Genomic DNA, 13,941 nt, shown 5'->3' on the forward strand with positions numbered 1-13,941 from the left:
GAGCGCATTGAGGTAGTCCAAGCGGAAGATAACTAGAGCATGCACCACTCTGGCAAAATAAAAAAATTCCTTCCAGTAGCACCTTAAAGACCAGCTAAGTTAGTTCTTGGTATGAGCTTTCGTGTGCATGCACACTTCTTCAGATACACTGAAACAGAAGTTGCCAGATCCTTCTATATAGACTCTATAGACCACTCTGTAGTCTCTATAGTCTATATAGACTATATAGACCACTCTGGCAAGACAGTCCACGGGCAGGTAGGGTCTCAGCCTGCGTACCAGATGGAGCTGGTAGATAGCTGCCCTAGACACAGAATTGACCTGCACCTCCATGGACAGCTGTGAGTCCAAAATGACTCCCAGGCTGCACACCTGGTCCTTCAGGGGCACAGTTGCCCCATTCAGGACCAGGGAGTCCCCCACACCCACCTGTTGCCACCAAGACCGTACTTCTGGCTTGTCAGGATTCAACCTCAATCCGTTAGCTGCCATCCATCCTCCAACCACCTCCAGGCACTCACACAGGACCTTCACTGCCTTCACTGGTTCTGATTTGAAAGAGAGGTAGAGCTGGGTATTATCTGCATACTGATGAACACCCAGCCCACACCCCCTGATGATCTCTCCCAGCAGCTTCATGTAGATGTTAAAAAACATGGGGGAGGGGACGGAACCCTGAGCCACCCCACAAGTGAGAGCGCAGGGGTCTGAACACTCATCCCCCAACACCATTTTCTGGACATGGACCAGGAGGAAGGAGCAGAACCACTGTATAACAGTGCCCCCAGCTCCCAGCTCCTGTTCAACTACCTGCTCAATCACCTTGCCCAAGAGTGGAAGATTTGAGACTGGGAGAATCTGAGCGACTTTATCTGCAAAAAAACTGCAAAATCATGAGATCTTGGGGTCTTTACCAGGCCCCGATGACAAAGGTGATTCCATTAAATTGTGAACCACCTGCAAAAGACTCTTGCTGCTATTTTCTGCAGATGCAATAGAGGCGGTGAAGAAAGTCCTATTTGCCGTCGCTATTGCCACTTGGTAGGCTCTACGTTGAGCTCTAACCCGTGTCTGGTCAGATTGAAAATGAGTTTTCTGTTATAATTTATTATCTAAAATGATATACCTAATCAAGGGCAGTTGCTTTTCCAATAGCTTAGGCTTGTCAACAGGAGGGAAATCCTGAGTGCCAGATATTATACATGCCACAGCAACTCTCATAAGTCTTAGCCAGCATAACCAATGGTCAGGGACAATGTAGTCCCACGACATCTGAAGGGCACTACATGGACCACCCCCACATTAGAGTCACTTTCCCCACCCAGAAATTTAACTTCTAGCAGGAGAGATGAACCCTGAAGACTGATAATGCCAGTGGATCACACTAACTGCATTTTATCTAGACATCCTGAAAAGGCAAAAGTAGGAACAAATTGGTATGTGTGCGTGTCCAGAGACAGAATAGTAATGGAATAGAGAATAGAGATCAATGGAGCCTATGAATGTGATTTCAGTACCTTTCACCCAGAGGCGAAGCTAGCTGCTCCAGCACCCGGAGAGGTGCACATGCTGTGCACCCGGGGGGGGGGGCGCGGAGCGAGCGTCCCAGGTAGGTGCTGCCCACAGCGAGTGTCCCGGGGGGGGGCGGTGGTGCAGCAATGTCACACCCCCTCAGGGATGACACCCGGGGCGAACTGCACCTACCGCACCCCCTTCCTCCGCCAGTGCTTTCACCCATGGTAGGGATTCAAGTCTTTGCTGCAGTCGGCCATCAAAGAAAAGTCCTTTAGGTAAAACGAACCTTTCGAGCTGCAGACTTATGTGTTAATCAGTGCCAAAACATTAGAAGAACTGATTAGTTTTGTTTAACACAAATCCTCTAGGGTTTGGGACGATTCGATTTTTGCAGACTTGATTTGTACACCCTTTGTTCCTTTGAAGCAATAAGGCAGAGATCTTTGAGACCCTTCATTGATCTCTCCTCTTTTCTTGTGATCGCGGTAAGAGTTTTACAAAGTGTGAGGTTCTTCACATTTTTTTGCATGAAACGATTAGCAGGGAGCTTGGTGCTAAAACTTTAATAAAGAGAATTTCAAGTTGCATTCTAGAGTAAAGTGACATGTCAGCTTCAAAAGATCAAGTCAAAATCGTTCTGTGAGCTTCTTCTGTTGAATAAATGATGTTCAGAAGAAATGAAAAAGAGGCTGAGTTGATACAAGATGATAGCTTGAAAACACACTAATTGGTGCTGAGCATATAGTATGTAAATTGTGTATACTTTAATTTTTAAACATCATCGAGATGGTTGAAGCACTTAGAAGCTGTGGATTGTAAATAAAATTTAAAGCAGTATCATACCACTTTAAACAGTCATGACTTCCCGCAAAGAATGCTGGGAACTGGAGTTTGTTAGTAGTGTTAAGAGTTGTTAGGAGACCCCTAATCCCCTCACAGAGCTACAATTCTGAGGGGTTTAACATTCAATCCCTCTTCTAAGGGAACTTGGGGACTTGTAACTCTATGAGGGGAATGGGGTCTCCTAACAATTCTCAGTTCCCCTATAGTTCCCAGGGTGCTGGAGGGAGATGGGGAATTATGACCATATAATGTTGCTTTAAATGAGTAGTGCAGATGGGGCCAAGGAGTCAAATCTCTCACTGCTGCAGACGGAGAGATGAGACAGTGTGGCCTTCTCCATCAGCTTGGCTAAAATCCTCTCCTCTCCAAGAACCTTAGTCATCAGTATCCATTCCACCTGGCTGCCAGAGAGGCAGAGACAGAGGCTGGATCTAGACACAGCAAAGAAGCATTTCAGTGTTGTAAACTTTGTATGAGAAATGGTGTTGGTAAAAATGGAACTCCACAGTGCCATCTGGTATCACAGTGTTATAATGCATATACAATGCATATAAAACACTTTTTCTTTACCCATCTAGCTGAGTCCAGAGAGAGAGAGAGAGAGAGAGAGAGAGAGAGAGAGAGAGAGAGAGAAGGAAATTAGACAGTGAGCACCCCCCCCCCACTGACTGGACCAATGTCTCATTTGACGACATGCAGGTCCAACTACTCACCAGCTCATTCTACAAAAAATCAGTTACAGATAGGTAGCCGTGTTGGTCTGCCATAGTCAAAATAAAAAAATTCCTTCCAGTAGCACCTTAAAGACCAACTAAGTTAGTTCTTGGTATGAGCTTTCGTGTGCATGCACACGAAAGCTCATACCAAGAACTAACTTAGTTGGTCTTTAAGGTGTTACTGGAAGGAATTTTTTTTACAAAAAATCAGTTATCCCAACATAGAGAATGATGCCCAAACCTTGCTATGCACACCACAGATTCAAATATTGCAGCAGCTGAAATATGCCTATTTCCTCACTGCATTACTTCTTTGTGCTCCTGGTTCGCGGCAGCCCTTTTCAGGCAGAGACCATGTTGAAACATAGAGGACAAATCAAAGAGCAGGAGACATCAGACAAATCAGTTTTTCCTTTGTCTCTCTTTTGCTGGTTGTCTGCAGCCATTCCAGAAATGAACAATGGGGGGTAGGGAAGATTACAGATTATAAATGTTCCCATTGGAATAAGTAGAAATTTTGGACTCGTTATGCAAATGCTTGTCTAATGAACAATTTCCAGGGGATGCATTGTGTATGGTAAGAAGGGCAAGCATTTCTCAGAATCACCTTTTGCAGTGGTCATTCCGCCTGTTCATTATGTAGCATCATCTGGGATGAAAATGATGGAACTGGTACCCAAATTTTCTGGTTTTCCTTTCCCTCCCCCCCCCCTTTGTATCATTTCCAATATATTAAAGGCTATTATTTTAAACTGTAACTGCATGAAGTACTTGGGCAGGAAGGTTTATATAAATGCAGGAAGTAAGCAGAATTTGGTTAAATAGAATAGATAATGCTGAGCCCTAACACACACATGTAAGTTGCCTGTGTAGCAGCCATGGTGCAATTACCATTTATGCCTCAACCAATGCTGTGCCAATTGTGGAACTCGGATGCCTAATTATGATCTGCTGGCATTTCCCTGCAAGATTTTGTCCCCATTATGAGAACTCAAGTTAGGAGAGAAAAGGAGAATTTGCCCATGGGGGCCTGAAGGTGGCAGGTGGTAGCTTTTCGTACAAAGGAAGACTGATCATACTCATTGATTTTGTGAGTTACACACTCTGATATTTAATAGCAGAAGAGATGCCCCATGAGCAAGCCTGAAGGGCTGTGCACATTTCTTCCTCCGTGCCTTTTTCGTGTGCATGCTGAGGCTAGAAATGCTGCCAAAAAGCCAATATCCAATTTGTCAAGAGTGTCCTTAGTCTCAAAAGAGACTCTGTAAAACAATAGCTCTCTAGTCAGCCATCTCTTGAGCATCATTAGCGCTATTTCTAAATCTGTTTCCTTCGGCTGCTAAATGTTGTTGGGCAATGTCAAGTGGAAAGTTAACAGTTGGTAGAGTTTTGCTTAGCTAATAGCTAGAGATGTGTCTTTAATGGTATTTGATGGTCTTAGGCCCAGAAAACTGGCTCGGGGGGGGGGGGGGGGGCTCAGGAGAAACTGTATGAGCAGTACTGAGTTTTGCAGCTGGTCACAAAGTACTAGGACTGTGCGCATGAATGCCCCCCCCCCCACCTCTGCAGTCTATTAAAAAAAAAAAAAGTACAGTCATATATCGGGTTGAAGTTGCTTCAGGTTGAGCGTTTTAGGGTTGCGCTCCGTGGTGACCCGGAAGTAACAGAACGTGTTACTTCCGGGTTTCGCCACTCGCACATGTGCACAACTTCTAAATCACGCTTTACGCATGCGCACAAGCACCAAATCGCACCACACACCTGCGCAGATGCAGCGCTTCAGGTTGCGGGCTTTTCATGTTGTGAACGGGCCTCCGGAACGGACCCCGTTCGCAACCAGAGGTATCCCTGTACAAAGGAAATTCTTTCTATTATTCCAGCCTTTTTTGCACATCTACTTTTTATGCTATCTGCTCCGAATAGTAGCTAGTAATGTAAGAAGTTCTTGCTCTTCCTCTTCAAAATTTATTTCTATCAGGTGATATTTGCAACAAAGTGTGTAGACCTTTCGGTCTCTGACCATAGATGGCAGTTGAACACATCTCAATGCAACCCTTGCACCTCCCCAGAAAAATTATGGAACAGCAATAACTAGTAAGGACTTCAAGAGCAAAAATAAATAAATAAATAAAAATGCTTCGCTTGTCCCACATTCTTGTTCCCTGGGGGAGGGAGACTGTGGATCTGAGGTCTTGTGGTGGATATAAACATAGCAAAGAAGGCTCATAGAACAGTTTACTTGTTATAGCGTAGTGAAGACGGATCTCTTTACATATCCAAAGGTCCTTTGTCCCCTCCCCTCCTGCAGACATTTACAGTGTCAACTTTTTAAACTTTAGTGTACAGATTCAAAGGAAGAAATGCAGAATTGCTGTGAATCTGAAGTCAGATCCCAACCTCTGAAAAGGAAGAAGGCATTATGTAGTAGAGGTGTTTCGCCTAAAAAGAATAGTGTTTCCTTCCTCTGTGCTCTGAATCATGCAGGGAGTGTCTGTTCCATGCACTATTTATTTCTGAGCATTGTAACCGTCTGTTTAAAATCGGATGCTAAATCTTGCATGAGTATTGATCATAACTGAATATCATCCATTATGAATACAGCATTTTGTTCTGAAGAATGGCTTATTAAAATGATAGAGGTTGAGCAGTGAAGTGGGGAGGGAAGAAGCAGTGGCTATTTAATTAGCTGCTGTAATTTTTCACGGTCATTGTAAAGAGGGGTGAAATGGCCACATTTTCTTCTCAGCTCTGTAATATCTCTTTATGTACTGGAACATTATATCAGATTCTCTGTTTACCAGGCCTGCACTGAGGATAAAAGAATCACCCACCCACCCCAATTTTAAAAAGTCATTATTTTGCATTTTATAGCAGCAGCTTGAGAAAGCAAAGTTGTTCCTCCTGGAAGAGAAAGTTGCTCAATTATTGATAGTTGCCATCTAATTTGTTTAGTTTTATAAACCGTAGCAGCCAACATCCTTGTTAGCTAATGCCACTTTAAACAGACCCGAGCCTTGTGATGTACACTATGTTAGCTTTCCTGAAATATAAATAACAAATATATCTTTAACAGAATAGCTTGCAGAACCAGCTGCCACTGCTTCAGACACCATCATGCATCCCAGATAAAGGAGGCTTTGGCAGCAGTGGCAGAATGGGGTTGGTGGAGTAGCACCTTCCCATTTCCTGTTGGGTAGTGACATGTGACCAAAGGTGGAGATGGTCAGTTCCAAATTCACTCTTAAAATGTGGGATCAAAGACAACTATGCCATTGTCAAAGGCAAACACAGAAATACCATTACTAAAAGTTTAGGGTTGACAATTGCCCCCTTGATATGTTTTGAGCTACAGACCTGCTTGTGTATACCAAAGCCTTTCTTCCATCTCTTCCAAGCCCTCATGTGTCTTGATAGCCCTTTGGTGCATGAGGAACCATCCAACTCATAATAACTAATATTACTTTCCCTGATTTCCTTTCATAGAATGGACAATTATGGACTAATTAATTTTTTAAGATGAGAGATCTTACATGTTAAACACCGAGACCTGCAATCACTCTTTTGTTAGCATTTTATTTCCATTCCTTCTCAGGCTGAGATGCCATTTTAAATTAAGTGTGGACTGGAGAGAACATTTGATGCCCCTTAACCACACATAACTCATTTTCAAAGTTCCACATCCCTAGACTAGCAGATAGGTCAACAAAACATAAACATTGTAAAATTATTTTATTAGCCCACGAGCATATTCATGTTTCTTATGAAAGGGTGCTACATATGGCAATAGTATCACTTTACCCCTCTTCCTTATACCACTGATATTGATAATTAGGTAAATTAATTACTTCATCAGCAAATCAGAGGTCCAACAATCTTCCCACAAATTTGGCGGCACTGAGCACAATAAGTAATTAACACAAAGGTGACAAAGTGACCGCTTACCTTTTAAAGCTGTAATTACCCCTGCTATTGCAAAATAGGCCTCTGTTATGCAGATGGCTGATTAGTAAATGTTCCAAAATGTTGCATCTAATTTTAGTAGCCAAACATCCATCTAAGTAAAAAAACAAAACAAAAACCTTTATGTAACAAAGTTTGATTACACTTCTAACAATGTTGAAGGTCTACAAAAGTAATTTTACTGTGAAGGAATAACAACATACAAGAAAACCAGGGTAGTGTGTATGGATATGCATTTTATATTTCCAAGATCATCTCATGAGATTTCAAGGTTTTAGATGGTACCTACATTGGTAATAATAATAATAATAATAATAATAATAATAATAATAATAATTTATTTATATCCCACCCATCTGGCTGGGTTTTCCCAGCCACTCTCGGAGGCTTCCAACAGAATATTAAAATACAATAGTCTATTAAACATTAAAAGCTTCCCTAAACAGGGCTGCCTTCAGATGTCTTCTAAAAGTCTGGTAGTTGTTTTTCTCTTTGTCATCTGGTGGGAGGGCGTTCCACAGGGCGGGTGCCACTACCGACAAGGCCCTCTGCCTGGTTCCTTGTAGCTTGGCTTCTCGCAGCGAGGAAACCGCCAGAGGGCCCTCAGTGCTGGACCTTAGTGTCCAGGCTGAACGATGGGGATGGAGACGCTCCTTCAGGTATACTGGACCGAGGCCGTTTAGGGCTAAGCTTTTCATAAAATCCTTTCTCTGCATATCTTTGTTCTTCCATCATCTTTATTTCCCTTCTCCTTTCTTTGAACAAAAACCAGTACTCTGCTGTGTTCATTCCTCTAGTTCATCAATGCTATTTCACAAGCTGGCATCAGCATCAGCTGCACAGACAAGGCCCTGTTAGCGAAACCAGACAATATTCTAGAGCAGTTGATTCCAATGTGGCACCATCCACATACTGTTGGATTACAACTTCCATCAACAATAGGCAACATGGTCAATGATCAGGGGTTATGGGAGGAATAGTTCACCAATATATGGACTGCTAACCTGGACACAGAGAATCAAGGAATGTTTGTTGAGACCAGAAGATGAGGAGTAGAGCCAGAGGTCTGGCTAGAATGAGTTACCAAACAAAATTGTGATGTTCTGGGCTATCTCTCTCTAAGAATAATGAAAGCAATGGGACCTTATTGCCAAGCAGTTGTGGAAGCAGGAAGAGGTGAAAAAGCAAAGGAGGAAAGGGCCTTCTTAGGGGAAATGGATTGCCTCGCCATACCCAACTTTGTTGCTTCAATTCAGCCAAGTGCTTCATCCTCCGAGACACCTTGCTTTCCATTTGTAAGTAAATCCATCCATTTGCATGCCAAGACCCCGTGACCCTTCAGTTACCTAAGGATGAATAAACCAGACAAGAGAACAGCATATGGTATTATGGGTTCCAACAGGCCACAAGCAGTGGCTCTTCAGGGTTTTAAATGGGAGTCTTCCCCAGCCCCACCCGTCAATGCCAGGAAGTGAAACTAGAATCTTGTGCATGTCATGCATGTTGTTTTTAATCACTGAGCTACAGCTCCCCCCCCCCCTAGCTAACTGCAGCTCAGGAGAGACATTGCTCCACATGGTATGGTGCCTCCCCCCTTGTTTTGGTCTGAATGCTGCTGGTGGTTGAAATAGGCTTTGTAGTTTGCTAAACAAATATGCAAACCTGCAATGCCTGCATATTGGGGGTGAAAGTGGGATAGATAACTCTAGACATACTCCAGGCAATGATTCTTCTCTTTTAAAAAGACTCAAAAGTTCTTGGGGAAATAAAGGTAACAGAGATAGGGGCTTTGCATGAGTAGCCCACCTCTTTGGAAGTACCTTCCCTGGAGAAAAATATATTGATGGCATACTCATGTATGTGCTGTTGTTGTAAGCCACTTTGCATTTCTTTTTGCAAAGAAAAAGAATAACTAAAGCATATTTTCGTGGCTGTTCTTCTTGGCATTTGACTGCTGAATTCATGCTAAGTTCTATGTTTTAATTGCTGCTGCTTAGCTGTTAATTTATTGACCTTGTTCTATCCTTGTATATCTGTGTTGTATTGATGTTTTGTTAGCAAATTGGAAAGGTTTTGTAGCACCCTGCTTGTGGTTAACGCTTAGCTGGAATGAAATATTCAACGCAGCAATAGAGAATTTAAAATAGTTATTTATTTGTCAGACAAATAAATGAGAGGCACAGTGGTATATGGTTACCAAGCTCTGGCCTGGCCTCCTGCCATTATGGCCAGCACTTATATTCCCTTAATCCAGCCCCCTTTGCTCCTCCTTGGGCTGCCTCTGTCCAATCAGCCTGGTTGGATTTCCTATTGGCTGATTGCTAGAACCAATCACAAAAAGATACACCCATCCTCCTGTCCTTATATGGAACACAAAGAGCTATATATTGTTACATCTATAAATGACAAATAAGTAGTAATATATCTTACATGGAATCTTAATTACCAGCTCACCTCTTGCCCTCCTTGCCCTATTGCCTTCTAAAACAAATGGTTAATCTTAAATTTTTATCTTAAACATATGTCAAGGATCTTGAGTTTCACATCAACATTGAAAGATCTCCTTCATTTGAAGGTTTCTAAACAAATGTCTGACAGCTAATATATCAGAACCGTTTGGATGGCGTCTTCCTGTCTGGCAAGAGGCTGGGCTCAATGGCCCCTGTGGTCTATTCCAACTCTAGGACTCTATGATTCTATGAAATAAGAATCTAACATCTAAATTTGTTACTTTCTAAATCCTTTGCATAGTTACATTTAAGCCAATATATTTAAGCTAATATATTTCATACATTATCATAGGTAACCTTTTAAAAGAATAAAGCTTCTCAAAGTAGAAAGGAAGGAACTCAGTAAAAAAAACAGTTTTTAAAGAAGGCTCTTTAGTTTACACCTCCCCCTTTCACCCTCCTTTCCAGCCTCAAAATAAAATAGGAAGAAGCTTCTTTTTCCCCAGCCAAGCCAGTTGCCTTTTCTCTCAGTTTAAGAAAGAAACAGTTTTTAGAAGATTTCCTAAAAATGCTTTCTTTTTCTGTCAGCTAGATGCTTCTCCCCATTTGCCTCTGGCCTTAGAAAATACAGCTCAAGGTTTAAGAGAGGCCCATGGTATCATTTTACTATTTGCCCATTCCTAATTATATTTATCTCTGCCTTTGTTATCTTCTGTAACATGTAGGGTCAATGTCCTGCTCTTAGTCTGTATTTTCAGCTTTTACGACTTTGAGAATTGTTTTCTGCTATCAATCAAGGGGGGGGGCCCTTGTCTTAGGAGAATGGCCAAGGTTTTCTCTGCCTGGCATGAAACATTTGAAAATCTAAGCCCTCTCTTTAATATACAAGCCCTGATCAAACATTAATAAAATGCAGGCTTATGCCTGATGCCTCAGTTTTGCCTTAAAAGGGCAGAATGGAAAGGCATTGAATAAATAAATGAATAAGTAAAACCTTCGGCTCTGCCTTTGGGGTGATAATTGTTTTTCAAAACGAGAATTGTTCAAGGATCCTTACTGGATGCTACTGGAGTTCTACTGCTGCATCCCAGATAGAGATTATTTGCGCGCGCGCACACACACACACACACACACACACACACACATTTCATGTCATGAGACAAAGGTTCTTGAAAGCAGAAACACTAAGGCCTACAAGGCCTACACAATCATTCAGGCCTAAGCCTGCTAAGTCATTGTGACTCGTGTCTCATCTTGGGTGATGACTCCTTCTCCCTATAAAAGTAGCCAGACTCTCTATGGGCCTCAGTGTCTGTGTGTGTCTCAGCCAGTGTGTATGTTGTGTTGTTGCAGACAGAGTGGCTCCAGGACTCTAGTGAATCACTAACTAAGATTGTGAAGAGTCAGATAGCTGCTATGAGCACTCTGTGTATGCTCTTTAACTATGCTGTTTCTGAACAACTTTATTTTCTCAAGTAAAAGTTTTATTCTGTTTATGAAGAAGACTCTGTGTTGATTAATTTACCGTTGCGCAACACTTCAGTCCTACTCACTGTGCTGCTATAAAGGGATCTCTTCCCCCACCCCATTTTCCAATTCCATACTGTAATTACACTGGAAAAAAATGTATAGTGGGAGGATCATTTCTGTGACACACACACACACACACACACACACAGTGGTAGCTCGGGTTGCAAACTCCACTAACCCGGAAGTAGTACCTCGGGTTAAGAACTTTACCTCAGGATGAGAACAGAAATCGCGCAGTGGCAGCGGGAGGCCCCATTAGCCAAAGTGGTACCTCAGGTTAAGAATAGTTTCAGGTTAAGAACGGACCTCCGGAATGAATTTTTGTAACCAGAAGTACCACTGTGTGTGTGTGTGTGTGTGTGTGTGTGTATGTATATGTATACACACACATACATATATATATACATATTTCTGTCTTGTCGTGGTATGCAAGCTGTCTTTCAAGGGCCATTGCCAGCCTGTATTTATGAATGTAATTTGTTGTTAAGCAGAAGTTCTGCAATAATCTTGGCAAAGAAGACAGGGAACAAAACTTATCCCCTGGATTGTAGCTTATCCCTCAACCCACAAAACAAGCCTTTTTGAGCTCCATGTCAAAAATGATATGTTCATCTTTCTTGAGACCGAACACAGTTCCTGTGATAGGGAATGTCGAGTTGCACGGTTGATGCTAATACAAAGTGCTGGAATTCAGGTAGGTGCCTGGGGATCAGTCTTATGAAATGTCCACAAGAAAACAGCTGCAGCAGTCTGATGACTGAAAGACAGGTTTGGTAAATGGTTTAAAAGGCAGACCTTCAGGGGGACTTATCAAGAGATGGTAATGGGCTAAAGAACTTCAGGAAAAATTAGACAGAATCAGCATTCCCCTAAGGGAGATGGCTGAAAATTAATCCTGCCATCAACATTTGAGATCACTGAATTTTCCATATGAAGATTTTGAATTATGAGTGTTTAAAAATACCTAAGAATTACTTTTATATTTTCTGAGAAAAAACAAACAAACATGCAGAGGTGGGGAGCTGGTTTCCTATGGGCCAAATCTGTCCCACACAACTAGTTTCCCAACCTCTCTTTAGCAGCAGTCCAAAAGGACTTTCTGAGAAGCAGTAGTGGACAGTGGGGTGGGGTGGCAGTGCTCACCTGGCCTCTGGACATCTGAGTCATTGCTGCTATCGGACAGGGGAAGGGCAAGAGGGCAGGAAATTTAGCATAGTACAAATGCACAAGTGAAGGCAATCTGGCATCCCTGCTGGTATACTTGCATCACACTTACATCTCTGACACCTCACTCCTTTCCTAATAAGTAGCAGTTACTCAGCTCCCAATATGTAGTGGTGACTCAAGCGAGTGCTGCAACTTCACCACTGTTCGCATTCTTCTTCTTTCTCAGTCAGAAAGACCAGGGTCTAGAGAAGACTGCAATATGGCAAACTACTGTCCCAAGCCACTAGACCCCAAAGGTTTCACTTGTCTTTCACATTCGGAAAAGTAAGGGTGATAGGAACACTGGCTATGCTGAGATCCAGTGCCTCTAGACACCTACCAATATCTCCTCCCCTACAACTACTAAGGGAAAGAAAATAGTATATGCAATGTATTTCTTTTGCAAAATGTCTCCAGCTGATACACAGCCTCCCAACTTCAATCATCATTGCTTTGAATTACTCGATAATGTTGAAAAGTAAATGAGGAAATTGCTTTGAAAACTGCTCCTAGATATTTGCACACCACAACTATCAAAATGTAGTCGCTCCCTAATAGGTATGTATCTCCCCACTCCCAAATGCTGATATTTGTTTCTTCTTGATATAAATATAAATTTCAGTAATTTAGTGAACTCTCTTATTTGGAAGGTAACAATTATGACTACTTCAGTTTCCTAGCAACATACACAATGTGTGCGGATTGTGGTGGTGGTGGGGTTGCTGTCCAGAGAAAGAACATTTAAACAGTAATGATGTCAAAGTATACCAATGGAAAAAGAAGCAGAAATTGCTGGAGTTGGTATGCTCGTCTTTAGTCAGGAATGAAAAGCAGTCAAGCAAATGCAAGCAGTATTTATTGATATCTTTGCTGTTTTTAAGTCCAGAAACAATATGCAGTTGGTGACTCTAACATTGTTTTGATGTTTCCTTTACATTGAAATGAATGTCGGTTATGAAAATTCTTATGTACCTTAATGTACCTTAAATAGCAGACAGCAAGAAAAATAACATAATATTTGGCAGAAACTGAACTACAGAAAAATGGAAACAGTGCTGATTGTGACAAATACAGGTTGGAATGGAAATCACTACCATCTTAGATCCCTAGCTCCCAAAGTAATGTCTTTATACAGCCAGTGCCAAAGTATGTGAATAGGAAGGAAAGCAGAAATACGACCAGATTATCAAGCTTTACCCAGAATTTTCACTGTGCAGAAAATTGGATCAATACAATGAAACAAAACTAATGAGATAACCCTAAAGATGCCTGACTCACCTTGATGTAGTCTTTATGTCAGCGCATGCACACACACACACACATACATACACAGTGGACCCTCTAGTTACGTACCACTCTGGATACGTAACTTTCGGGTTACGAACGCGGCAAACTTGGAAGTGTATACCGTATTTTTCGCCCTATAGGACGCACTTTTTCCCCTCCAAAAATGAAGGGGGAATCTGGGTGCGTCTTATGGGGCGAATGCAGGCTTTCGCTGAAGCCTGGAGAGCGAGAGGGATCGGTGCGCACCGACCCCTCTCACTCTCCAGGCTTCAGGAAGCTCTGCGCAACCCTCGGGAGACCGGCTCCGAGGATTGCGCAGAGCTGCCTGCAGTCCCGGGATCAGCGCACTTCTCCCCATCGCCAGCGCCACAAGCTCGGGGGACAGCGGAGAGGCAGAGCGTGCCTTCCCACTGTTCCCCGACCTGGTTCTTCCA

General features: G+C 42.5%; 2 long non-coding RNA genes across 5 annotated transcripts; one reads left to right on the forward strand and one right to left on the reverse strand.

Annotated features, from left to right (window-relative positions):
• Nucleotides 1-2,433: 2,433 nt before the first annotated feature.
• Nucleotides 2,434-11,014, reverse strand: LOC310698894. Of its 3 annotated transcripts, none has more exons than XR_014521791.1 (4): nucleotides 10,479-11,014; nucleotides 8,268-8,380; nucleotides 7,017-7,128; nucleotides 2,439-2,789 (listed from the first exon to the last, which is right to left on the reverse strand). It is a non-coding gene; the product is annotated as an uncharacterized lncRNA (long non-coding RNA). The 3 variants fall into 3 exon arrangements; XR_014521792.1 differs by having other exon boundaries at nucleotides 2,441-2,789; nucleotides 10,542-11,014; XR_014521790.1 differs by lacking the exon at nucleotides 10,479-11,014 and having other exon boundaries at nucleotides 2,434-2,789; nucleotides 8,268-8,540.
• On the forward strand, nucleotides 10,840-13,621 carry LOC310698928. Of its 2 annotated transcripts, none has more exons than XR_014521830.1 (3): nucleotides 10,840-10,913; nucleotides 11,506-11,708; nucleotides 12,638-13,621. It is a non-coding gene; the product is annotated as an uncharacterized lncRNA (long non-coding RNA). The 2 variants fall into 2 exon arrangements; XR_014521831.1 differs by lacking the exon at nucleotides 10,840-10,913 and adding an exon at nucleotides 11,252-11,347.
• Nucleotides 13,622-13,941: the final 320 nt, after the last annotated feature.

Source organism: Podarcis liolepis (genome assembly GCF_965112155.1).
Source record: "Podarcis liolepis genome assembly, chromosome: Z".
Taxonomy (NCBI): domain Eukaryota; kingdom Metazoa; phylum Chordata; class Lepidosauria; order Squamata; family Lacertidae; genus Podarcis; species Podarcis liolepis.